The sequence below is a fragment of the Oncorhynchus nerka genome, linkage group LG1, assembly GCF_034236695.1.
Source record: "Oncorhynchus nerka isolate Pitt River linkage group LG1, Oner_Uvic_2.0, whole genome shotgun sequence".
Lineage (NCBI taxonomy): Eukaryota > Metazoa > Chordata > Actinopteri > Salmoniformes > Salmonidae > Oncorhynchus > Oncorhynchus nerka.
The window spans coordinates 31,129,812-31,155,613 of NC_088396.1; the positions used below are offsets into that span (position 1 = coordinate 31,129,812).

At 43.8% G+C, this 25,802-nt stretch overlaps 1 long non-coding RNA gene across 1 annotated transcript in view; it reads left to right on the plus strand.

Annotated features, from left to right (window-relative positions):
• LOC115129082 (uncharacterized) overlaps positions 1-25,301 on the plus strand; it is a 67,944-nt gene extending 42,643 nt beyond the window's left edge. Inside the window, exon 4 of the long non-coding RNA XR_003863610.2 lies at positions 24,316-25,301. This is a non-coding gene — a long non-coding RNA (uncharacterized LOC115129082). The remainder of the gene's footprint in view (positions 1-24,315) is intronic.
• The last annotated feature ends 501 nt before the right edge of the window (positions 25,302-25,802 follow it).

Genomic DNA, 25,802 nt, shown 5'->3' on the forward strand with positions numbered 1-25,802 from the left:
TTGCAGTTTGTGATTTTGTTATGCCTGTGCTGGTTGAAATAGTTGTTTTTTATGGGGCTCTATACTCAGATAATCGCATCGTATTCTTTCGCAGTAAATCCTTTTTAAAATCTGACAACGCAGTTGGATTAGCAAGATTTTAGGCTTTCGAAACATGTGAGACACTTGTATTTTCATGAATGTTTAATATGACTAACAGGTTCGGTGCACAGAGAGGTTAAAGCCCCCGGCTACTAGGAGCGCCGCCTCTGGGTGAGCGTTTTCTTGTTTGCTTTTGGCGGAATACAGCTCATGCAGTGCTGTCTTAGTATCAGGCTCAGTCTATGATGGTATGTAAACATAGTCAAAAAATACAGATGAAAACTCTCTAGGTAGATAGTGTGGTCTACAGCTTCTCACGAGATGCTCTACCTCAAGCGAGGAATAGCTCGAGACATCCTTAGATATCATGCACCAGCTGTTATTTACAAAAATACATAGACCGCTGCCCCTGGTCTTACCAGACGCCACTGTTCTATCCTGCCGGTACAGCGTATAACCAGCCAGCTGTATGTTGATAGTGTCGTCGTTCATCCACGACTCTGTGAAGCATAAGGTATTACAGTTTTGAATATCCCGTTGTTAGTTTAATCTTCCAAGGAGGTCCTCGATTTTATTGTCCACATTTGCTAGCAGAATTGAAGGAAGTGGGGGTTTATTCGATCGCCTACAAATTCTCTGAAGGCAGCCCGCCCTCTGACCCCTTTTTTTTTAACCTCCGCTTCACGCAAATCACGGGGATCTGGGCCTATTCCTGAGAAAGCAGTATATCATTTGTGTCGGGGTCGTCAGACTCGTTAATGGAAAAAAACTATTCTGCCAGTCCGTGGTGAGCAATCGCAGTCCTGATGTCCAGAAGTTATTTTCGGTCAGAGGAGACGGTTGCGGCACCAATATGTACAAAACAAGTTCAAAAATATGTTCCAAACAACGTTAATAAACGAACAAAAACCACAATAGGTTGGGGACACTTAAACCCTCAGCCTTCTTCTCCGGCACCATTATTATATAACACATATACTACCGGTCAAAAGTTTTAGAACACCTACTCATTCAAGGGTTTTTCTTTATTTTTAGTATTTTCTGCATTGTAGAATAACAGTGAAGACGGGGGATATGCCTTATGATTATGATTAACGAGACGTGGTGTGATGATAACAACATACAGGAACTCAAGTCCTTCTGTTCATCTGACTTAGAATTCCTCACAACCAAATGTCGACCGCATTATCTACCAAGGGAATACTCTTCGATTATAATCACAGCCGTATATATTCTCCCCCAAGCAGACACATTAACTAACTTTATTTAACTCTATGTAAATTGGAAACCACATATCCTGAGGCTGCATTCATTGTAGCTGGGGATTTTAACAAGACTAATCTGAAAACAAGACTCTCTAAATTCTATCAGCATATCGATTGTGCTACCAGGGCTGGTAAAATCCTGGATCATTGTTATTCTAACTCCCGTGGCGCATATAAGGCCCTCCCCCGCCCTCCTTTTGGAAAAGCTGACCACGACTCCATTTTGTTGCTTCCAGCCTACAGACAGAAACTAAAACAAGAAGCTCCCACGCTTAGGTCTGTTCAACGCTAGTCCAACCAATCTGATTCCACGCTTCAAGACTGCTTCGATCACGTGGATTGGGATATGTTCTGCATTGCGTCCAACAACAACATTGACGAATACGCTGATTCGGTGAGCGAGTTCATTAAAAAGTGCATCGGCGATGCTATACCCACAGCAACGATTAAAACATTCCCAAACCAGAAACCGTGGATTGATGGCAGCATTCACACAAAACTGAAAGTGCAAACCACTGCTTTTAACCAGGGCAAGGTGACCGGAAACATGACCCGAATACAAACAGTATACAGTAGCTATTCCCTCCGCAAGGCAATTAAACAAGTGTCAGTATAGAGACAAAGTAGAGTCGCAAAGTAGAGTCGCAATTCAACGGCTCAGACACAAGAGGTATGTGGCAAGGTCTACAGTCAATCATGGAGTACAAAAAGAAAACCAGCTCCGTCGCGGACCAGGATGTCTTGCTCCCAGACAGACTAAATAACGTTTTTGCTCGCTTTGAGGACAATACAGTGCCACTGACACGGCCCGCTACCAAAACCTGCGGGCTCTCCTTCACTGCAGCCGACGTGAGTAAAACATGTAAACATGTTAACCCTCGCAAGGCTGCAGGCCCAGACGGCGTTCCCAAGAAAGCTAAGTTAACTGAGCTAACTGACTACCGCCCCGTGGCACTCACTTCCGTCATCATGAAGTGCTTTGAGAGACTAGTCAAGGACCAGATCACCTCCACCCTACCTGACACCCTAGACCCACTCCAATTTACTTACCGCCCCAATAGGTCCACAGACGATCGCAACCACACTGCACACTGCCCTAACCCATCTGGACAAGAGGAATACCTATGTGAGAATACTGTTCATCGACTACAGCTCGGCATTTAACACCATAGTACCCTCCAAACTCGTCATCAAGCTCGAGACCCTGGGTCTCGACCCCGCCCTGTGCAACTGGGTACTGGACTTCCTGACGGGCCGCCCCCAGGTGGCGAGGGTAGGTAACAACATCTCCACCCTGCTGATCCTCAACACTGGGGCCCCACAAGGGTGTGTTCTGAGCCCTCTCCTGTACTCCCTGTTCACCCACGACTGCGTGGCCATGCACGCCTCCAACTCAATCATCAAGTTTGCGGACGACACTACAGTGGTATGCTTGATTACCAACAATGACGAGACGGCCTACAGGGAGGAGGTGAGGGCCCTCGGTGTGTGGTGTCAGGAAAATAACCTCGCACTCAACTTCAACAAAACAGAGGAGATGATTGTGGACTTCAGGAAACAGCAGAGGGAGCACCCCCCTATCCACATCGACGGGACAGTAGTGGAGAGGGTAGGAAGTTTTAAGTTCCTCGGCGTACACATCACGGACAAACTGAATTGGTCCACCCACACAGACAGCGTTGTGAAGAAGGCACAACAGCGCCTCTTCAATCTAAGGAGGCTGAAGAAATTCAGCTTGTCACCAAAAGCACTCACAAACTTCTACAGATGCATAATCGAGAGCATCCTGTCGGGCTGTATCACCACCTGGTACGGCAACTGCTACGACCACAACCGTAAGGCTCTCCAGAGGGTAGTGAGGTCTGCACAACGCATCACCAGGGGGCAAAGTACCTGCCCTCCAGGACACCTACACCCCCCGATGTCACAGGAAGGCCATAAAGATCATCAAGGACAACAACCACCCGAGCCACTGCCTGTTCACCCCGCTATCATCCAGAAGGCGAGGTCAGTACCGGTGCATCAAAGCAGGGACCGAGAGACTGAAAAACAGCTTCTATCTCAAGGCCATCAGACTGTTAAAGAGCCACCACTAACATAGAGTGGCTGCTGCCAACATACAGACTCAACTCCAGCCACTTTAATAATGTAAATTGATGGAAATTGATGGAAAAATGTATCACTAGCCACTTTAAACAATGCCACTTAATATAATGTTTACACACTCTACATTACTCATCTCATATGTATATGTATATACTGTCTTCTATATCATCTACTGCATCTTGCCATCTTTATGTAATACATGTATCACTAGCCACTTTCAAACTATGCCACTTTATGTTTATATACCCTACATTACTCATCTCATATGTATGTACTGTACTCTATACCATCTACTGCATCTTGCCTATGCCGTTCTGTACCATCACTCATTCATATATCTTTATGTACATATTCTTTATCCCTTTACATTTGTGTGTATAAGGTAGGAGATGTGGAATTGTTAGGTTAGATTACTCGTTGTTTATTACTGCATTGTCGGAACTAGAAGCACAAGCATTTCGCTACACTCACATTAACATCTGCTAACCATGTGTATGTGACAAATCAAATTTGATTTGATTTGCCTTGAAATCTAAATAAATCACAGACAGTGTCACCATCAAAGCATCCCTACACCATAACACCTCCTCCTCCATGCTTAACGGTGGGAAATACACATGCAGAGATCATCTCCCTCACTAGCTTTAAGCACCAGCTGTCAGAGCAGTTTACAGATCACTGCACCTGTACTTAGCCTATATGTAAACAGCCCATCTATCTACCTACCTCCTCCCCATACGGGTATTTATTTATTTCTTTATTTTGCTCCTTTGCACCCCAGTATCTCTACCTGCACATTCATCTTCTGCCGATCTACCATTCCAGTGTTTAATTGCTATATTGTAATTACTTCGTCACCATGGCCTATTTATTTCCTTAACTTACCTCATTTGCACTCACTGTATATATTTGTTTTCTTTTGTTCTACTGTATTATTGACTGTATGTTTTGTTTATTCCATGTGTAACTCTGTGTTGTTGTATGTGTCGAATTGCTACGCTTTATCTTGGCCAGGTCGCAGTTGCAAATGAGAACTTGTTCTCAACTAGCCTACCTGGTTAAATAAAGGTTAAATATTTTTGTATTTTTTAAAAATCATTCACCCACACAGCGTCTCACAAAGACACCGCGGTTGGAACCAAAAATCTACATTTGTGCTCATCGGACCAAAGGACAGATTTCCACCAGTCTAATGTCCATTGCTTGTGTTTCTTGGCCCAAGCAAGTCTTTTCCTCGTATTGGTGTACTTTAGTAGTCTCTTCTGAACAGTTGACGTTGAGGTGTCTGTTACTTGAACTCTGTGAAGCAATTTTATGGGCTGCAATTTCTGAGGCTGGTAAATAATTCACTTATCCTCTGCAGAAAAGGTAACTCTGGATCTTCCATTCCTGTGGTGGTCCTCATGAGAGCCAGTTTCATCATAGCGCTTGATGGTTTTTGAGATTGCACTTGAAGAAACTTTCAGTTCTTGAAATTGTCCATATTGACTGACCTTGATGTCTTAAAGTAATGGACTGTCGTTTCTCTTTGCTTATTTGAGCTGCTCTTGCCATAATATGGACTTGATCTTTTACCAAATAGGGCTTTCTTCTGTATATCCCCCTACCTTGTCACAGCACAACTGATTGTCTCAAATACATTAACTTCTTATGGCTGGGGGTAGTATTGAGTAGCTTGGATGAATAAGTAAACTGCCTGCTACTCAGGCCCAGAAGCTAAGATATGCATGATATTAGTAGATGTGGATAGATAACTCTTTGAACCTTCTAAAACTGTTTGAATGATGTCTATGAGTATAACAGAACTCATATGGCATGCAAAAAAAAAATCCAACCAGGAAGTGGGAAATCTGAGGTTTGTAGTTTTTCAACTCTTTGCCTATCCAAGATACAGTGTAAATTTGGTCCGATTGCACTTCCCAAGGCTTCCACTAGATGTCGACAGTCTTTAGAACCTTGTTTGAGGCTTCTACTGTGAAAGAGGAGAGAATGAGAGCTGATTGAGGAAGAGGTCTGCCAGAAGGCCATGAGCTCATTCAGGCACGCTCCTTTGAGAGGTAGCTGCGTTCCATTGCATTTATAATGACAAAGGAATTCTCCGGTTGAAACATTAAGGTTTATGTTAAAAACATCCTAAAGATTGATTCCAATCATCAGTCATTTGTGTCAGTGCAGTACATGTTGAGTGCCCTTCTCTGTCAGCATGCTGAAAGTCTGTTGTTAATTTGTTTACATTTTTTCCAACAGTTTGCTAAGAGATGGCAGCAAACTGATAAGTCGGCTGTTAGAACCAGTAAAAGCTATTTTACAATTCTTGGCTTCCATCCAGGCCTGAGGACAAACACATTCTTCTAGGGTCAGGTTAAATATAGGACAGAAAGATGTGGCTATAGAGTCAGCTTCTCAGTAGCTTTCCATCTAAGTTGGTTGTCAATGCCAGCAGGTTTGTCATAATTGATCAATTTAAACAAAATCCACCTCTCCCACACTAAATGTACAAAATTCAGACTTACAATGCTTTTCTTTCATTATTTATTTTCTTGTACATGAATACGATGGCTCACTGAATTTGTCTTTCTGCCCATAATTTCATTTAAATTACTCCCATTGTTTTGTATCATTCTTTATATCATTGATCTTGGCTTCATAATACAGTGTCTTCTTCTTTTGTTGAGTATAGTCACATAATTTCTCAATTTGCCGAAGTCAGTCAGTCAGATGTGCAGCCAAGTGTAGAGAGACGTGTGTGGTTTTGAGGAGTTGGTTTCTGCAAATGGATGACAGCCGGTAGGTGATTGGATGTCTGGTCTCTGGTGACCTCACCTCACAGGAAGTGAGAGAGGTCGTCCGGGCCAATGAGGTCATCTTAAGCACCACATCACTAAATGGCTACCTCACCGTGGATGTTTATCCCAAGACAGCAACCCTCCATCACCACCTCACTGTCTCCCAGATGGGACAGGACTTACTGGTGGGTCTCCTCTGATTCCCTCAAGGCAGTAGCTACAGAATGGGTTCTAACAAGAATCATTGGTTTGGTTTATCAAATGGGTCTCAGGAGTATTAGAGAAACCTTTGAGGGAGGATGGACCTCAAAAAGACTGGGAAGCCCTGCCTCATATGACCCCAGAAGGAAACAAGTTATTACTTTATGGTTAAGTATTCACGCTGTGAGCATTTCATGTTTGTTTAACCATTATTTAACTAGGCAAGTCAGTTAATTCTTATTTACAATGACGGCCTACCAAAAGGCAAAGGCCTCCTGCGGGGACGGGGGCTTGGATTACATTTTTTTTTTTTAAATAGGACAAAACACACATCATGACAAGAGAGGCAACACAACACTACATAAAGAGAGACCTAAGACAACAACAGCATGGCAGCAACACATGACAACACAGCATGGTAGCGACAAAAAATGACAACAACATGGTAGCAACATAACATGGTAGCAGCACAAGACATGGTACAAGCATTATTGGTCATAGACAACAGCACAAAGGTAAGAAGGACAGCAAATACATCACATGGAGGGGAAATATGTGTAATGGTCAGAGAAGATCCTGTCTGTTTAGTAGTTTAGATATGTCTCAACTGCAGGTTTGCAGTGCTTTGCCAATGCAAACATTGTTTAGTCATAGATCTTAAGTCCCCTATATAGGGCAGTGATCGGTTGAAGAGCATGCATTTAGTTTGACTTGCATTTAAGAGCAGTTGGAGGCCGCAGAAGGAGTGTTGTATGGCATTGAAGCTCGTCTGAAGGTTTGTGAACACAGTGTCCAAAGAAGGGCCAGAAGTATACAGAATGGTGTCGTCTGCGTAGAGGTGGATTAGAGAATCACCAGCAGCAAGAGCGACATCATTGATGTATACAGAGAAAAGAGTCGGCCTGAGAATTGAACCCTGTGGCACCCCCATAGAGACTGCCAGAGGTCCGGACAACAGGCCCTCCGATTTGACAAACTGAATTACATCTGAGAAGTAGTTGGTGAACCAGGCAAGGCAGTCATTTGAGAAACCAAGGCTGTTGAGTCTGCCAATAAGAATGTGGTGATTGACAGAGTCGAAAGCCTTGGCCAGGTTGATGAAGACGGCTGCACAGTATTGTCTTATGAAGAGTTATGAAATCGTTTAGGAGTTGAGCGTGGCTGAGGTGCACCCATGATCAGCTCGAAAACCAGATTGCATAGCGGAAAAGGTACGGTGGGATTCGAAATGGTCGGTGATCTGTTTGTTAACTTGGCTTTCGAAGACTTTAGAAAGGCAGGGTAGGATAGATATAGGTCTGTAGCAGTTTGGGTCAAGAGTGTCTCCCCTTTAGAGGGGGATGACCTCGGCAGCTTTCCAATCTTTAGGGATCTCAGACAATACAAAGGAGAGGTTGAACAGGCTAGTAATAGGGGCTGCAACAATTGTGGCGGATAATTTTAGAAAGAGAGGGTCCAGATTATCTAGACCAGCTGATTTGTAGGGGTCCAGATTTTGCCGCTCTTTCAGGACATCCGCTCTCTGGATTTGGGTGAAGGAGACTTTGAAGATGCAAAATATTTTTTGTGAAACAAACAAGAAATATGACAAAAAAAAAAGAACTTGAGCGTGCATAACTATTCACCCCCCCCACAGTCAATATTTTGTAGAGCCACCTTTTGCAGAAATTGAAGCTGCAAGTCTCCTGGGGTATGTCTCTATAAGCTTGGCTCATCTAGCCACTGGGATTTTTGCCTATCCTTCAAGGCAAAACTGCTCCAGCTCCTTCAAGTTGGATGGGTTCCGCTGGTGTACAGCAATCTTAAAGTCATACGACAGATTCTGAATTGGATTGAGGTCTAGGCTTTGACTAGGCCATTCCAAGACATTTAAATGTTTCCCCTTGAACCACTTGAGTGTTGCTTTAGCAGTATGCTTAGGGTCATTGTCCTGCTGGAAGGTGAACCTCCGTCCCAGTCTCAAATCTCTGGAAGACTGAAACTGGTTTCCCTCAAGAATTTCCCTGTATTTAGCGCCATCCATCATTCCTTTAATTCTGACCAGTTTCCCAGTCCGTGCTGATGAAAAACATACCCATAGCATGATGCTGCCACCACCATGCTTCACTGTGGAGATGGTGTTCTCGGGGTGATGAGAGGTGTTGGGTTTGCGCCAGACATCGCGTTTTCCTTGATGGCCAAAATGCTCAATTTTAGTCTCATGTAACCAGATTACGTTCTTCCATATGTTTGGGGAGTCTTCCGGGTTGGAGCGAGCAGTCGCATACGCACTTCGGTCTGCAGGTAGTATAACTTTTCATTACATTTCATTACATTTCATTATAGTACAACGGTTTGATTTGTCTAATCTTAGCAATTTCTTCTTAGCTAGCTACATAGCCGTCTTTGTATCAAAGATAATTGCGTAATTATCGTATTTCGTCGTCCTAACGTAGCCTACACTGCTATCTGCCCAGCAGCTAGCCAGCTAGCTAACGTCCACCGTCTACCGTATAGCAGCACTGTAGTAACTATTACCCTCAACTGAACGACTTGATTAGTGTAGTGTTAGCTAGCTACATAGTTGTCTTTGCTGTCTTCGTATCCAAGATAATTGTGTAGTTTAGAGTGTGTAGTTTTAGAGTGATTATCTTAATTTACCGAGGTTAGCTAGCCAGCTATTTGTCATCCTTAACGTAGGAGACACTGCTAGCTAGCCAACAGCTAGCCAACGTCTACCGAATAGAACTTAACAACCCGGTCGCATTCCGCCTCGCTCCACAGGTAGTATCACATTTTCATTTCATTTCATTACAGTACAACGGTTTGATTTGTTTGATCGTAGCAAGCTACATAGCTAGCTACATAGCCGTCTCTGTATCAAAGATAATTGTGTAGTCTAGAGCGATTTTCTAGGTTACCTAGCCAGCTATTGTCGTTCTTTAACGCAACGTAACGTAATCAACACTGCTAGCTAGCCAGCTAGCCCCGAATCAACAACGCAGCCACTGCCAGCTAGCCTACAAAGTCAACAACGCAGCCACTGCCAGCTAGCCTACTTCAGCAGTACTGTATCATTTTTAATCATTTTAGTCAATAAGATTCTTGCTACGTAAGCTCAACTTTCTGAACATTCGAGACGTGTAGTCCACTTGTCATTCCAATATCCTTTGCATTAGCGTAGCCTCTTCTGTAGCCTGTCAACTATGTGTCTGTCTATCCCTGTTCTCTCCTCTCTGCACAGACCATACAAACGCTCCACACCGCGTGGCCGCGGCCACCCTAATCTGGTGGTCCCAGCGCGCACGACCCACGTGGAGTTCCAGGTCTCCGGTAGCCTCTGGAACTGCCGATCTGCGGCCAACAAGGCAGAGTTCATCTCAGCCTATGCCTCCCTCCAGTCCCTCGACTTCTTGGCACTGACGGAAACATGGATCACCACAGACAACACTGCTACTCCTACTGCTCTCTCTTCGTCCGCCCACGTGTTCTCGCACACCCCGAGAGCTTCTGGTCAGCGGGGTGGTGGCACCGGGATCCTCATCTCTCCCAAGTGGTCATTCTCTCTTTCTCCCCTTACCCATCTGTCTATCGCCTCCTTTGAATTCCATGCTGTCACAGTTACCAGCCCTTTCAAGCTTAACATCCTTATCATTTATCGCCCTCCAGGTTCCCTCGGAGAGTTCATCAATGAGCTTGATGCCTTGATAAGCTCCTTTCCTGAGGACGGCTCACCTCTCACAGTTCTGGGCGACTTTAACCTCCCCACGTCTACCTTTGACTCATTCCTCTCTGCCTCCTTCTTTCCACTCCTCTCCTCTTTTGACCTCTCCCTCTCACCTTCCCCCCCTACTCACAAGGCAGGCAATACGCTCGACCTCATCTTTACTAGATGCTGTTCTTCCACTAACACTAACCTCATTGCAACTCCCCTCCAAATCTCCGACCACTACCTTGTATCCTTTTCCCTCTCGCTCTCATCCAACACTTCCCACACTGCCCCTACTCGGATGGTATCGCGCCGTCCCAACCTTCGCTCTCTCTCCCCCGCTACTCTCTCCTCTTCCATCCTATCATCTCTTCCCTCTGCTCAAACCTTCTCCAACCTATCTCCTGATTCTGCCTCCTCAACCCTCCTCTCCTCCCTTTCTGCATCCTTTGACTCTCTATGTCCCCTATCCTCCAGGCCGGCTCGGTCCTCCCCTCCCGCTCCGTGGCTCGACGACTCATTGCGAGCTCACAGAACAGGGCTCCGGGCAGCCGAGCGGAAATGGAGGAAAACTCGCCTCCCTGCGGACCTGGCATCCTTTCACTCCCTCCTCTCTACATTTTCCTCTTCTGTCGCTGCTGCTAAAGCCACTTTCTACCACTCTAAATTCCAAGCATCTGCCTCTAACCCTAGGAAGCTCTTTGCCACCTTCTCCTCCCTCCTGAATCCTCCTCCCCCTCCCCCTCCTCCCTCTCTGCAGATGACTTCGTCAACCATTTTGAAAAGAAGGTCGACGACATCCGATCCTCGTTTGCTAAGCCAAACGACACCGCTGGTTCTGCTCACACTGCCCTACCCTGTGCTCTGACCTCTTTCTCCCTCTCTCTCCAGATGAAATCTCGCGTCTTGTGACGGCCGGCCGCCCAACAACCTGCCCGCTTGACCCTATCCCCTCCTCTCTTCTCCAGACCATTTCCGGAGACCTTCTCCCTTACCTCACCTCGCTCATCAACTCATCCCTGACCGCTGGCTACGTCCCTTCCGTCTTCAAGAGAGCGAGAGTTGCACCCCTTCTGAAAAAACCTACACTCGATCCCTCCGATGTCAACAACTACAGACCAGTATCCCTTCTTTCTTTTCTCTCCAAAACTCTTGAACGTGCCGTCCTTGGCCAGCTCTCCCGCTATCTCTCTCAGAATGACCTTCTTGATCCAAATCAGTCAGGTTTCAAGACTAGTCATTCAACTGAGACTGCTCTTCTCTGTATCACGGAGGCGCTCCGCACTGCTAAAGCTAACTCTCTCTCCTCTGCTCTCATCCTTCTAGACCTATCGGCTGCCTTCGATACTGTGAACCATCAGATCCTCCTCTCCACCCTCTCCGAGTTGGGCATCTCCGGCGCGGCCCACGCTTGGATTGCGTCCTACCTGACAGGTCGCTCCTACCAGGTGGCGTGGCGAGAATCCGTCTCCTCACCACGTGCTCTCACCACTGGTGTCCCCCAGGGCTCTGTTCTAGGCCCTCTCCTATTCTCGCTATACACCAAGTCACTTGGCTCTGTCATAACCTCACATGGTCTCTCCTATCATTGCTATGCAGACGACACACAATTAATCTTCTCCTTTCCCCCTTCTGATGACCAGGTGGCGAATCGCATCTCTGCATGTCTGGCAGACATATCAGTGTGGATGACGGATCACCACCTCAAGCTGAACCTCGGCAAGACGGAGCTGCTCTTCCTCCCGGAGAAGGACTGCCCGTTCCATGATCTTGCCATCACGGTTGACAACTCCACTGTGTCCTCCTCCCAGAGCGCTAAGAACCTTGGCGTGATCCTGGACAACACCCTGTCGTTCTCAACTAACATCAAGGCGGTGGCCCGTTCCTGTAGGTTCATGCTCTACAACATCCGCAGAGTACGACCCTGCCTCACACAGGAAGCGGCGCAGGTCCTAATCCAGGCACTTGTCATCTCCCGTCTGGATTACTGCAACTCGCTGTTGGCTGGGCTCCCTGCCTGTGCCATTAAACCCCTACAACTCATCCAGAACGCCGCAGCCCGTCTGGTGTTCAACCTTCCCAAGTTCTCTCACGTCACCCCGCTCCTCCGCTCTCTCCACTGGCTTCCAGTTGAAGCTCTCATCCGCTACAAGACCATGGTGCTTGCCTACGGAGCTGTGAGGGGAGCGGCACCTCAGTACCTCCAGGCTCTGATCAGGCCCTACACCCAAACAAGGGCACTGCGTTCATCCACCTCTGGCCTGCTCGCCTCCCTACCACTGAGGAAGTACAGTTCCCGCTCAGCCCAGTCAAAACTGTTCGCTGCTCTGGCCCCCCAATGGTGGAACAAACTCCCTCACGACGCCAGGACAGCGGAGTCAATCACCACCTTCCGGAGACACCTGAAACCCCACCTCTTTAAGGAATACCTAGGATAGGATAAAGTAATCCTTCTCACCCCCCTTAAAAGACTTAGATGCACTATTGTAAAGTGGCTGTTCCACTGGATGTCATAAGGTGAATGCACCAATTTGTAAGTCGCTCTGGATAAGAGCGTCTGCTAAATGACTTAAATGTAAATGTAATGTAATGTCTCCCACATGCCTTTTGGCAAACACAGCTTAAGGTGGTGCTATGGACAGATTCTCCAATCTCCGGTGTGGAGCTTTGCAGCTCCTTCAGGGTTATATTTGGTGTCTTTGTTGCCTCTAATTAATGCCCTCCTTGCCTGGTCTGTGAGTTTTGGTGGGCGGCCCTCTCTTGACAGGTTTGTTGTGGTGCCTTATTCTTTCAATTTTTTAATAATGGATTTAATGGGGCTCGGTGGGATGTTCAAAGTTTTGGATATTTTTTTACAACCCAACCCTGATCTGTACTTCTCCAGAACTTTGTCCCTGACCTGTTTGGAGAGCTCCTTTGTCTTCATGATGCTACTTGCTTGGTGATGCCTCTTGCTTAGTGGTGTTGCAGACTCTGGGGCCTTTCAGGTGTATATATTCTGGTGTATATATTCTGAGATCATGTGACAGATCATGTGACACTTAGATTGCACACAGGTGGACTATTTAACTATTTAACTAATTATGTGACTTCTGAAGGTAATTGATTGCATCAGATCTTATTTAAGGGCTTCATAGCAAAGGGGTTAATACATATGCACACAACCCTTTTCCGTTTTACATTTTTATTTAATTTTTTTAAACAAGTTATATTTTTTATTTCACTTCACCAATTTGTACTATTTTGTGTATGTCCATTACATGAAATAAAAATACATTTAAATGATAGGTTGTAATGCAACAAAATATGAAAAACGCCAAGGGGGATGAATGCTTCTGCAAGGCACTGCATAAGGAAAATCTTATTGTAATTAGCTTCTAATTTAATTTCAGTCATTTCAAGCCCTACACTACCCTACACTTCAAGCCCTAACTACCAATTAAATGTTTGGACACACCTACTCATTCTGTGGTTTTTCTATATTTTTACTATCTTCTACATTGTAGAATAGTGAAGACAAAATAGTGAAGACATCAAAACTATTAAATAACACATCAATCATGTAGAAACCAAAAAAGTGTTAAACAAAGCAAAATATATTTTATATTTGGAATCATGTAGTAACCATGGAGTTTTTTTTAAATTTGAGATTCTTTAAAATAGCCACCCTTTGCCTTGATGACAGTTTTGAACACTCTTGGCATTCTCTCAAACAGCTTCATGAGGTAGTCACCCAGAATGCATTTCATTTAACAGGTGTGCCTTGTTAAAAGTTCATTTGTGGAATTTATTTTGTTCTTAATGTGTTTGAGCCAATCAGTTGTGTTGTGACAAGGTAGGGGTGGTATACAGAAGACAGCCCTATTTGGTAAAATACCAAGTCCATATTATGGCAAGAGCAGCTCAAATAAGCAAAGAGAAATGACAGTCTATCATTACTTTAAGAAATGAAGGTCAGTCAATGCGGAATATTTCAAGAACTTTGAACATTTCTTCAAGTGCAGTTGCAAAAACCATCAAGCTCTATGATGAAACTGGCTCTCATGAGGACCACCACAGGAAAGGAAGACCCAGAGTTCATTAGCCTCAGAAATTGTTACCAGTCTCAGAAATTGTAGCCCAAAAAAATGCTTCACAGAGTTCAGTGTAACAGAGGAGACTGCATAAATCAGGCCTTCATGGGTGAATTGCTCCAAAGAAACCACTACTAAAGGACACCAATAAGAAGAAAATACTTGCTTAGGTCAAGAAACACGAGCAATGGACACAAGACTGGTGGAAATCTGTCATTTGGTCTGATGAGTCCAAATTTAAGATTTTTGGTTCCAACCGCCTTGTCTTTGTGAGACGCAGAGTAGGTGAACGGATGATCTCCGCTTGTGTGGTTCCCACCATGAAGCATGGAGGATGAGGTGTGATGGTGTAGGGTTCTTTGCTGGTGACACTGTCTGTGATTTATTTAGAAATCAAGGCACACTTAACCAGCATGGCTACCACAGCATTCTGCAGTAATACGCCATCCCATCTGGTTTGGGCTTAGTGGGACTATAATTTGTTTTTCATCAGGACAATGACCCAACACACCTCAAGGCTGTGTATGGGCTATTTGACCAAGAAGAAGAGTGATGGAGTGCTGCATCAGATGACCTGGCCTCTGCAATCACCTGACCTCAACCCAATTGAGATGGTTTGGGATGAGTTGGACCACAGAGTGAAGGAAAAGCAGTCAGCAAGTGCTCAGCATATGCGGGAACTCCTTCAAGACTGTTGGAAAAGCATTCCAGGTGAAGCTGGTTGAGAGAATACCAAGAGTGTGCAAAGCTGTAATCAAGGCAAAAGGAGGCTACTTTGAAGAATCTACAATATAAAATATATATAACACTTTTTTGGTTGCTACATGATTCCATATGTGTTATTTCATCATTTTGATATCTCCACAGTGTAGAAAATAGTAAAAATAAAGAAAAACCTTTGATTGAGTAAGTGTGTCCAAACTTTTGACTGGTACTGTATATAATTGTTCGTATTTTATAATTGTTGTTCTTTGTACTTGAACTTCTGTTTCCAAAAGTGAGAACACCTTAGCAATTATTTTTTTTACAAATGACCAGAAAGGTGAGTTCCAGACCTTTCTAAAACTTTGCAGCATTACCAGTTATTGTTTTTGGCCATCTCATGAAAAATGCTTACTTTTGGGTATGTCTATTTAGGTGGAAATGAACATTTTGCACTAATGTTCAAGTTTAACTAGGTAATTGCAGTGGACTTTGACTTGTTTAAGGGCTCCTCTATTCAGTCTGTATCGCTGAAGTTCAGCAATATTCCCACATTAGAGGAGACGGCATTCAGAGGAAACGCTGCACGTGGCGTCTCAATCGGAAATTACCTTTACATTTCTATCGCGCATCTGTAAATCTCCAGCGATATAGATTGAATAGAATTCTAACTTCAGCTAGATAAAGGCTCCTGTAGGTTGTAGTGCCCTTGTGTTTTTAAATGTTCATCATTCCTGATCACGGTCCAAATCAATTTCCAAAACCACAACTTTCTTAGAAACCTGACGAACCTGTTCTCAGCGTTGTTGAAAAGTGTAATTCTATGCCAAAGGTGACAGCTCATAAACGTTTTATAAAACAAGTTATTTAAAAAATCATCCATCTCATGCAGGAGCTTTTGACATTCATCCCAAGCTTTCCCCTTTCACATCCTCCACACCCAGATTAGACATTCCACTCAGTTGAGTTTTTCCTCTCATATGAGCAGTAAACATCACAATGTGTTGGTCGGTTGGTGTAGGCTAGTCTAGCGATCCTCAGACACATCTTCGGCACCATGTTCTTCTTATTAAACGTGGCGTAATCTGAGAACGCCAAAAGGCCCACAAGCAGCGTGATGACAGCTCCCGGGTTCACGACGGCATCCTCGGAGAATGCCAGCGAGGCTGCTCTGAGACAGGAGATTCCACAGATAAGATTAGAAACGCAGTAGAACCGAGAGAAGTGATCAGGAGATTGACCGAGTCCCATTGGCTGTGATGCACGGTGTGGTCAATATCTAGTCCGTGCTGCATGGGCTACGTTGAGAGGAAACTGTTGAACTACTAGACTCTGTGTTCCAGATAATGAGATAAGGAGACAAGCATCAAACCTCAAGCAATAAACATTGCAGTTGGCTGACATTGGCCTGGTTTGACAGACATATAGAGAGATCAACAGTGGTGATATGGATTTCCCTTTCAGAGTTACAGCAAAAAGGTTTCATTATGAGTTATGGTAAAACACACAATGGAAACTTTCCTGTGGCCATTCAATCTCCACTTGGGATTTTTCATGTTTAACTTCTTTATGTTGAGAAGAAACACTGTGTTGTGCATTGGCTATAGAGGAACATGTTTGGCAACAACACTGTGTTGTGCATTGACTATAGAGGAACATGTTTGGTAACAACACTGTGTTGTGCATTGGCTATAGAGGAACATGTTTGGTAACAACACTGTGTTGTGCATTGGCTATAGAGGAACATGTTTGGTAACAACACTGTGTTGTGCATTGGCTATAGAGGAACATGTTTGGTAACAACACTGTGTTGTGCATTGGCTATAGAGGAACATGTTTGGTAACAACACTGTGTTGTGCATTGGCTATAGAGGAACATGTTTGGCAACAACACTGTGTTGTGCATTGGCTATAGAGGAACATGTTTGGCAACAACACTGCGTTGTGTATTGGCTATAGAGGAACATGTTTGGCAACAACACTGTGTTGTGCATTGGCTATAGAGGAACATGTTTGGCAACAACACTGTGTTGTGCATTGGCTATAGAGGAACATGTTTGGCAACAACACTGTGTTGTGCATTGGCTATAGAGGAACATGTTTGGCAACAACACTGTGTTGTGCATTGGCTATAGAGGAACATGTTTGGCAACAACACTGTGTTGTGCATTGGCTATAGAGGAACATGTTTGGTAACAACACTGTGTTGTGCATTGCCTATAGAGGAACATGTTTGGCAACAACACTGTGTTGTGCATTGGCTATAGAGGAACATGTTTGGCAACAACACTGTGTTGTGCATTGGCTATAGAGGAACATGTTTGGCAACAACACTGTGTTGTGCATTGGCTATAGAGGAACATGTTTGGCAACAACACTGTGTTGTGCATTGGCTATAGAGGAACATGTTTGGCAACAACACTGTGTTGTGCATTGGCTATAGAGGAACATGTTTGGCAACAACACTGTGTTGTGCATTGGCTATAGAGGAACATGTTTGGTAGAGGAAATGTTTGGTAAACACTGTGTTGTGCATTGGCTATAGAGGAACATGTTTGGCAACAACACTGTGTTGTGCATTGGCTATAGAGGAACATGTTTGGCAACAACACTGTGTTGTGTATTGGCTATAGAGGAACATGTTTGGTAACAACAGTGTGTTGTGCATTGGCTATAGGGGAACATGTTTGGCAACAACACTGTGTTGTGCATTGGCTATAGAAGAACATGTTTGGTAACAACACTGTGTTGTGCATTGGCTATAGAGGAACATGTTTGGCAACAACACTGTGGTTGTGCATTGGCTATAGAGGAACATGTTTGGCAACAACACTGTGTTGTGCATTGGCTATAGAGGAACATGTTTGGCAACAACACTGTGTTGTGCATTGGCTATAGAGGAACATGTTTGGCAACAACACTGCGTTGTGCATTGGCTATAGAGGAACTTGTTTGGCAACAACACTGCGTTGTGCATTGGCTATAGAGGAACATGTTTGGCAACAACACTGTGTTGTGCATTGCCTATAGAGGAACATGTTTGGCAACAACACTGTGTTGTGCATTGGCTATAGAGGAACATGTTTGGCAACAACACTGTGTTGTGCATTGGCTATAGAGGAACATGTTTGGCAACAACACTGTGTTGTGCATTGGCTATAGAGGAACATGTTTGGCAACAACACTGTGTTGTGTATTGGCTATAGAGGAACATGTTTGGTAACAACAGTGTGTTGTGCATTGGCTATAGGGGAACATGTTTGGCAACAACACTGTGTTGTGCATTGGCTATAGAGGAACATGTTTGGTAACAACACTGTGTTGTGCATTGGCTATAGAGGAACATGTTTGGCAACAACACTGTGTTGTGCATTGGCTATAGAGGAACATGTTTGGCAACAACACTGTGTTGTGCATTGGCTATAGAGGAACATGTTTGGCAACAACACTGCGTTGTGCATTGGCTATAGAGGAACATGTTTGGCAACAACACTGTGTTGTGCATTGGCTATAGAGGAACATGTTTGGCAACAACACTGTGTTGTGCATTGGCTATAGAGGAACATGTTTGGCAACAACACTGTAGAGGAACATGTTTTGTGCATTGGCTATAGAGGAACACTGTGTTGTTTGGCAACAACACTGTGTTGTGCATTGGCTATAGAGGAACATGTTTGGCAACAACACTGTGTTGTGCATTGGCTATAGAGGAACATGTTTGGCAACAAACATAGAGGAACATGTTTGTTGTGCATTGGCTATAGAGGAACATGTTTGGCAACAACACTGTGTTGTGCATTGGCTATAGAGGAACATGTTTGGCAACAACACTGTGTTGTGCATTGGCTATAGAGGAACATGTTTGGCAACAACACTGTGTTGTGCATTGGCTATAGAACATGTTTGGAACATGTTTGTGCATTGGCTATAAGGAAACACAACACTGTGTTGTGCATTGGCTATAGAGGAACATGTTTGGCAACAACACTGTTTGTAACAACACTGTGTTTAGAGGAACATGTTTGTAACAACATTGTGCATTGGCTAGAGGAACATGTTTGGCAACAACACTGTGTTGTGTATTGGCTATAGAGGAACATGTTTGGTAACAACAGTGTGTTGTGCATTGGCTATAGGGGAACATGTTTGGCAACAACACTGTGTTGTGCATTGGCTATAGAGGAACATGTTTGGTAACAACACTGTGTTGTGCATTGGCTATAGAGGAACATGTTTGGCAACAACACTGTGTTGTGCATTGGCTATAGAGGAACATGTTTGGCAACAACACTGCGTTGTGCATTGGCTATAGAGGAACATGTTTGGCAACAACACTGCGTTGTGCATTGGCTATAGAGGAACATGTTTGGCAACAACACTGCGTTGTGCATTGGCTATAGAGGAACTTGTTTGGCAACAACACTGCGTTGTGCATTGGCTATAGAGGAACATGTTTGGCAACAACACTGTGTTGTGCATTGCCTATAGAGGAACATGTTTGGCAACAACACTGAACATGTTGGCAACAACATTGTGCTATAGAGGAACATGTTTGGCAACAACACTGTGTTGTGCATTGGCTATAGAGGAACATGTTTGGCAACAACACTGCGTTGTGCATTGGCTATAGAGGAACATGTTAGTCAACAACACTGTGTTGTGCATTGGCTATAGAGGAACTTGTTTGGCAACAACACTGTGTTGTGCATTGGCTATAGAGGAACATGTTTGGCAACAACACTGTGTTGTGCATTGGCTATAGAGGAACATGTTTGGCAACAACACTGTGTTGTGCATTGGCTATAGAGGAACATGTTTGGCAACAACACTGTGTTGTGCATTGGCTATAGAGGAACATGTTTGGCAACAACACTGTGTTGTGCATTGGCTATAGAGGAACTTGTTTGGCAACAACTATAGAGGAACATGTTTGTTGTGCATTGGCTATAGAGGAACATGTTTGGTAACAACACTGTGTTGTGCATTGGCTATAGAGGAACATGTTTGGCAACAACACTGTGTTGTGCATTGGCTATAGAGGAACTTGTTTGGCAACAACACTGCTCTCATTTTGAGTTTTTTGCTTGCAGCAATTAAGAACATCATGATAATTTTCCTCTCTGCGTATATAACACATAGCTACTGAGGGCTCCAAATTGTATCTGAGTGCTCCAAACAGTCTTAAAATCTCCATAGTTATTAAGGGGAAACATAGTTTAGGAGACTTATAAGCCAATGTATGCATGCTTCGGGGGGTACTGTAGCCGTCTGTACAAACAAATACCAGGCTGAAGATGAGACATCCCAACTCTGGATCAAACAACCTTTCTGCTCCCTCCGCATAGTATGGAAAGAGGGGAGGGAGGTAGTGATGGAGGTAGGGAGGTAGGGGGAGGGAGGGAGGGAGGGAGGGAGGGAGGGAGGGAGGGAGGGAGGGAGGGATGGAGGGAGGGAGGGAGGGAGGGAAATCAGGACCATATGAATTGAATTCCTGGTCCTCTGGCTGGGCGTGTAGCTTGTTGGTGGTGGTTTGGGAAGTCTGGAAGTCCCTGGTTTGGGTCTCAGATGTTGACATTGTCCTGGCACAACCCTTCACTGAGTCCCTGCCATCGCTACAGTACGTCACACAGGTCACTCTACACACACACACACACACACACACACACACACACATAAACATGTCTGCACTTACTGACACAGAGAGACACACACAAACAAACACAAAGACACCTAGTAACTACTCTACTAACTTTTTTGATATGCTTATCAGATGGATTGGCTCTATTTAGTCTTGATCTTATAGTGACATTATGCACGCAGAAGGACACATTGCCAAGTCTAAAGAATCCCACCAGAGTATCCACCAGTAGAGAAATGCCTGTTGGCCATAGTCTCCATCCAGCGTGTACATTCAGTAATGGTCCTAAGAAGAATACAGTTGAAGTCGGAAGTTTACATACACCTTACCCAAGTACATTTAAACTAAGTTTTTCACAAATCCTGACATTTAATCCTTGTAAAAATTCCTTGTTTTAGGTCAGTTAGGATCACCACTTCAATTTTAATTATGTGAAATGTCAGCATAATAATAAAGAGAATGATTTGTATTCCTTTCATCACATTCCCAGTGGGTCAGAAGTTTACATACACTAAATTAGTATTTGGTAGCATTGCCTTTAGATTGTTTAACTTGGGTCAAACGTTTCGGGTAGCCACAAGCTTCCCACAATAAAAGTTGTGTGAATTTTGGCCCATTCCTCTTGACAGAGCTGGTGTAACTGAGTCAGGTTTGTACGCCTCCTTGCTTGCACACGCTTTTTCAGTTCTGCCCACATATTTTCTATGGGATGGAGGTCAGGGCTTTGTGATGGCCACTCCAATACCTTGACTTTGTTGCTTGGGGTATGCTTGGGGTCATTGTCCATTTGGAAGACCCATTTGCGACCAAGCTTTAACTTCCTGACGGATGTCTTGAGATGTTGCTTCAATATATCCACATAATTTTCTTTCCTCATGATGCCATCTATTTTGTGAAGTGCACCTGCAGCAAAGCACCCCCCACAACATGATGCTGCCACCCCTGTGCTTAACGGATGTGATGGTTCTGCGGCTTGCAAGCGTCCCCCTTTTTCCTCCAAACATAACGATGGTCATTATGGCCAAACAGTTCTCAGACCAGAGGATATTTGTCCAAAAAGTTTGATCTTTGTCCCCATGTGCAGTTGCAAACCATAGTCTGGCTTTTTTAAGGCGGTTTTGGAGCAGTGGCTTCTTCCTCGCTGAGCGGCCTTTCAGGTTATGTCGATATAGCACTCGATATGTCAATATAGGACTCGTTGGCTCCAGGTCATCTGTAAGTCTTTGCTAGGTAAAGCCCCACCTTATCTCAGCTGACTGGTTACCATATCAGCACCCACCCATAGCACGCGCTCCAGAAGGTATATTTCACTGGTCATGCCCAAAGCCAATTCCTCCTTTGGTCTCCTTTCCTTCCAGTTCTCTGCTGCCAAAGACTGGAACGAATTGCAAAAATCACTGAAGATGGAGACTCATATCTCCCTCTCTAACTGTCAGACCAGGTGTCAGAGCAGCTCGCAGATCACTGCACCTGTACATAACCCATCTGTAATTTGCCCATCTGTAATTAGCCCATCCAACTACCTCATCCCCATACCGTTATTTATTTTTATTTTTTACTCCTTTGCACCCCAGTATCTCTACTTGCACATTCATCTTCTGCACATCTATCACTCCAGTGTTGCCACTATGGCCTATTTATTGCCTTACCTCCCTTCTCTTACCTCATTTCCACACAGTGTATATAAACTTTTCTATTGTGTTATTGACTGTATGTTTATTTATTCCATGTGTAATTCTGTGTTGTTGTTCGTGTCGCACTGCTTTGCTTTATCTTGGCCAGGTCGCAGTTGTAAATAAGAACTTATATGAAATAAAATATAAAATAAAAAGTTTTACTGTGGATATAGATACTTTTGTGCCTGTTTTCTCCAGCATCTTCACAAGGTCCTTTGCTTTTGTTCTGGGATTGATTTGCACTTTTTGCACCAAAGTATGTTCATCTCTAGGAGACAGAATGCGTCTCCTTCCTGGGCGGTATGAAGGCTGCATGGTCCCATGGTGTTTATACTTGCGTACTATTGTTTATACAGATGAACGTTTTACCTTCTCAGGCGTTTGGAAATTGCTCCCAAGGATGAACCAGACTTGTGGAGGTTTACAATTTTTTTCTGACTTTTTGGCTGATTTCTTTTGATTTTCCCATGTTGTCAAGCAAAGATGCACTGAGTTTGAAGGTAGGCCTTGAAATACATCCACAGGTACACCTCCAATTGACTCGAATTATGTCAATTAGCCTATCAGAAGCTTCTAAAGCCATCACACACATTTTCTGGAATTTTCCAAGCTGTTTAAAGGCACAGTCAACTTAGTGTATGTAAACTTCTGACCCACTGGAATTGGGATACAGTGAATTATAAGTGAAAAAATCTGTCTGTAAACAATTGTTGGAAAAATTACTTGTGTCATGCACAAAGTAGATGTCCTAACCGACTTGCCAAATCTATAGTTTGTGAACAAGAAATTTGTGGAGTGGTTGAAAAACGAGTTTTAATGACTCCAACCTAAGTGTATGTAAACTTCCAACTTCAACTGGCAAAAATGTGTCTCAGATTTGTCTCATTTTGAAGTATTCAAAAGTCATTATTTTTATTATTTAAATTCTTATTATCTCTCCACACAATGCGGACTGAGTCATACTCGCATAAATAGTGGACAAGCCATATGTCGACATTATTCATATCAAGATTATTACCACTACAACCATCATTATCATCATCATTAGCATCCCATCACCATCATCATTATGTAAAAAGATCACTGCACTGTGCATGGAGATAGCAGTTGGAATAGTTGTAGGATTTATTTTGCTAAACTTGTGTTGCTCTCCGTATGATTCATCTCAGTGAGTGAATGAAGGATCTGAATATAAAGGATATTTCTTACCTCCCAGAACAAAGCGCTAATGTGTTTCCTGAAATGTAAGTGTGTTGCTGTTTTAAATTACAAGCCTCCCCTGAGATAAGAGTTAGAGTTTGAGACTTTATGGGTAACTGCTGTAAATGCATCCTGAAGAGCATAGCAGCATCACACCCTCAGGAGTTTACACCAACACACTATCTACTGGAAGGGTTCCTCTCATCATTTGTCAGATGACCTTTGAGCTGTTTGAGAGTAAAAGGAAGTACATCCCCATTCCATCCGGACCCACCATCACACACACTCAACCTTTTACGGCCTCCATCCTACCATCCACACAACGCTGAGATCACAGACCTAGGTTGAGAGGCAGATGACTGTCTGACTGAGTAATTGACTTAGTCACCCGTTGCTATTTAATACAGGAATAACCTAATCTGAGTGGTACTCACTTGATACAAGGATTACAGTGAGATTAACGCTACATGTTTGTGTGTGAGTCAACGGGGAATTCCCTCTCTCTCTCGCTTTGTGTGTGTGTGTGTGTGTGTGTGTGTGTGTGTGTGTGTGTGTGTACCACAAGCTTTTCTGTTTTGACATTATTAACATTCCCCCGACCTCTGGGTATAGTTTCCAGTTGCATGTTCGTGTCAGTGGGCTGGCAAATGATCCAGAACTGTAACACAAAGGATTTGTTTGTGGAATTTGTTCAATTAAAATGGAATTGAAACAAATAAGCAAATATCTAGGGTGTGTATCAAACCCAAACCAATGTTTGGTGATAAATGTAAACAAAACAAAGAGTAACTACTTCAATCCAAGCTAAATAGATTGTTATGGAAACATGCCATATAGTCCTGATGCTTAGCAGTGTGGTACCATAACTAATGCTACTGACATGACTGTAATCTTTACAGGAACAGAGAGGATGAGGACAGATGCATGTCACCATCTCACCAGGCTGACTTATAGCCACACAGGCTCGTGCTAGACCCAGGTACTAAGGACACACACATCATATACCCCTTTTCCATATCTTGTACTGATTTACCCCACAAGACATGTCATCAGAGGTCTCTTCACAGTCCCAAGTCCAGAACAGACTATGGGAGGTGCACAGTACTACATAGAGACATGACTACATGGAACTCTATTCCACATCAATTAACTTATGCAATCAGTAACATTTTATTTCAAAAACAGATAAAAATACACCTTATGGACCAGCGGGGACTGTGAAGCAACACAAGCACAGGCACAGACACATGCATACAAACACACGATAACAAACGTACTATACACACATGTACACATGGATTTTGTGTTGTGGACATGTGGTAGTAGAGTATGGGACTGAGGGCACACACTTAATATGTTGTGAAATCTTTCGTGAATGTATTGTAATGTTTTTTTATTTTTATGTTATTGGACCCCAGGGAGCCAAGGCAGCAGCTAATGGGGCCCCATAATAAATACAAAAACTGGATTAGCTCTGATGATGATATTGACCCATTTGTCTGTTCTAGTCTGGCCATGTAATGAGTAACTTCAATTCAATACGACTTTATTAATCCCATAGGGACAATTCGATAGGCATCTAGGGAGTCGGCCAGTAAGGAGTCATCCAACTGGAGATCCATGGTCCTAAGAGATACACACACTGAGACGTTATCAACTCAACCGGGCTCTGACAAGGGCCCTTAATAGTCCTCTCATATTCTCACGCCCAAACGTCTACACAACGTCCTGTAAATCTCCCACTGTTATTGTTTTAATGGTACTAATGTTAGTATTGTCCCAGTGGTAAAAACGTCAGCTTCAAACAGCCGACTATGTCTGGGCTCTACTGGAGTAAAGGAGAAGGGCGAGAGTATATAGCTTGTGAAAATAGATGGCCACGCTGACTCAGCGCTGAATGGAGTGTGTGTGTGTGTCGGTGTGTGTGAGCATGCGAACTGCTAAGCAACCTGACCGTGAATAACAAAGCACCCAGCTGCTTCGTAAATCGGACCTCGCAGTTATTTCCCCCAAAACCACAGAACCTCATAAAGTCAAGCACCCATGGTTCACTAATGGTATAAGAAGCTGTATCAATGCCTCTGAAATTTACTAAGGAAAACAACCCCGTAGAAACAAAACACCACTGGGTGTTTTAATCCCACTCCACCCCTCAGCTGAGACATTATTCTCATCAATAGACAAGACACTGAAATCATGTCTGTGGCCTGAAAGAGTCATGAGTCAAGTTCAATATGTCTTTGGACTGTATTTAGTAGATCGTCATGTAACAGTCAACTTCCTCACACTGGAGACATAGAGAAAATACCAGGCAGCAGTAATGGGTCTTTTGAGGAACTGTAAAAGGTTTTATGTCCTGTAGTGTAGGTTCAATTCCATATTAACA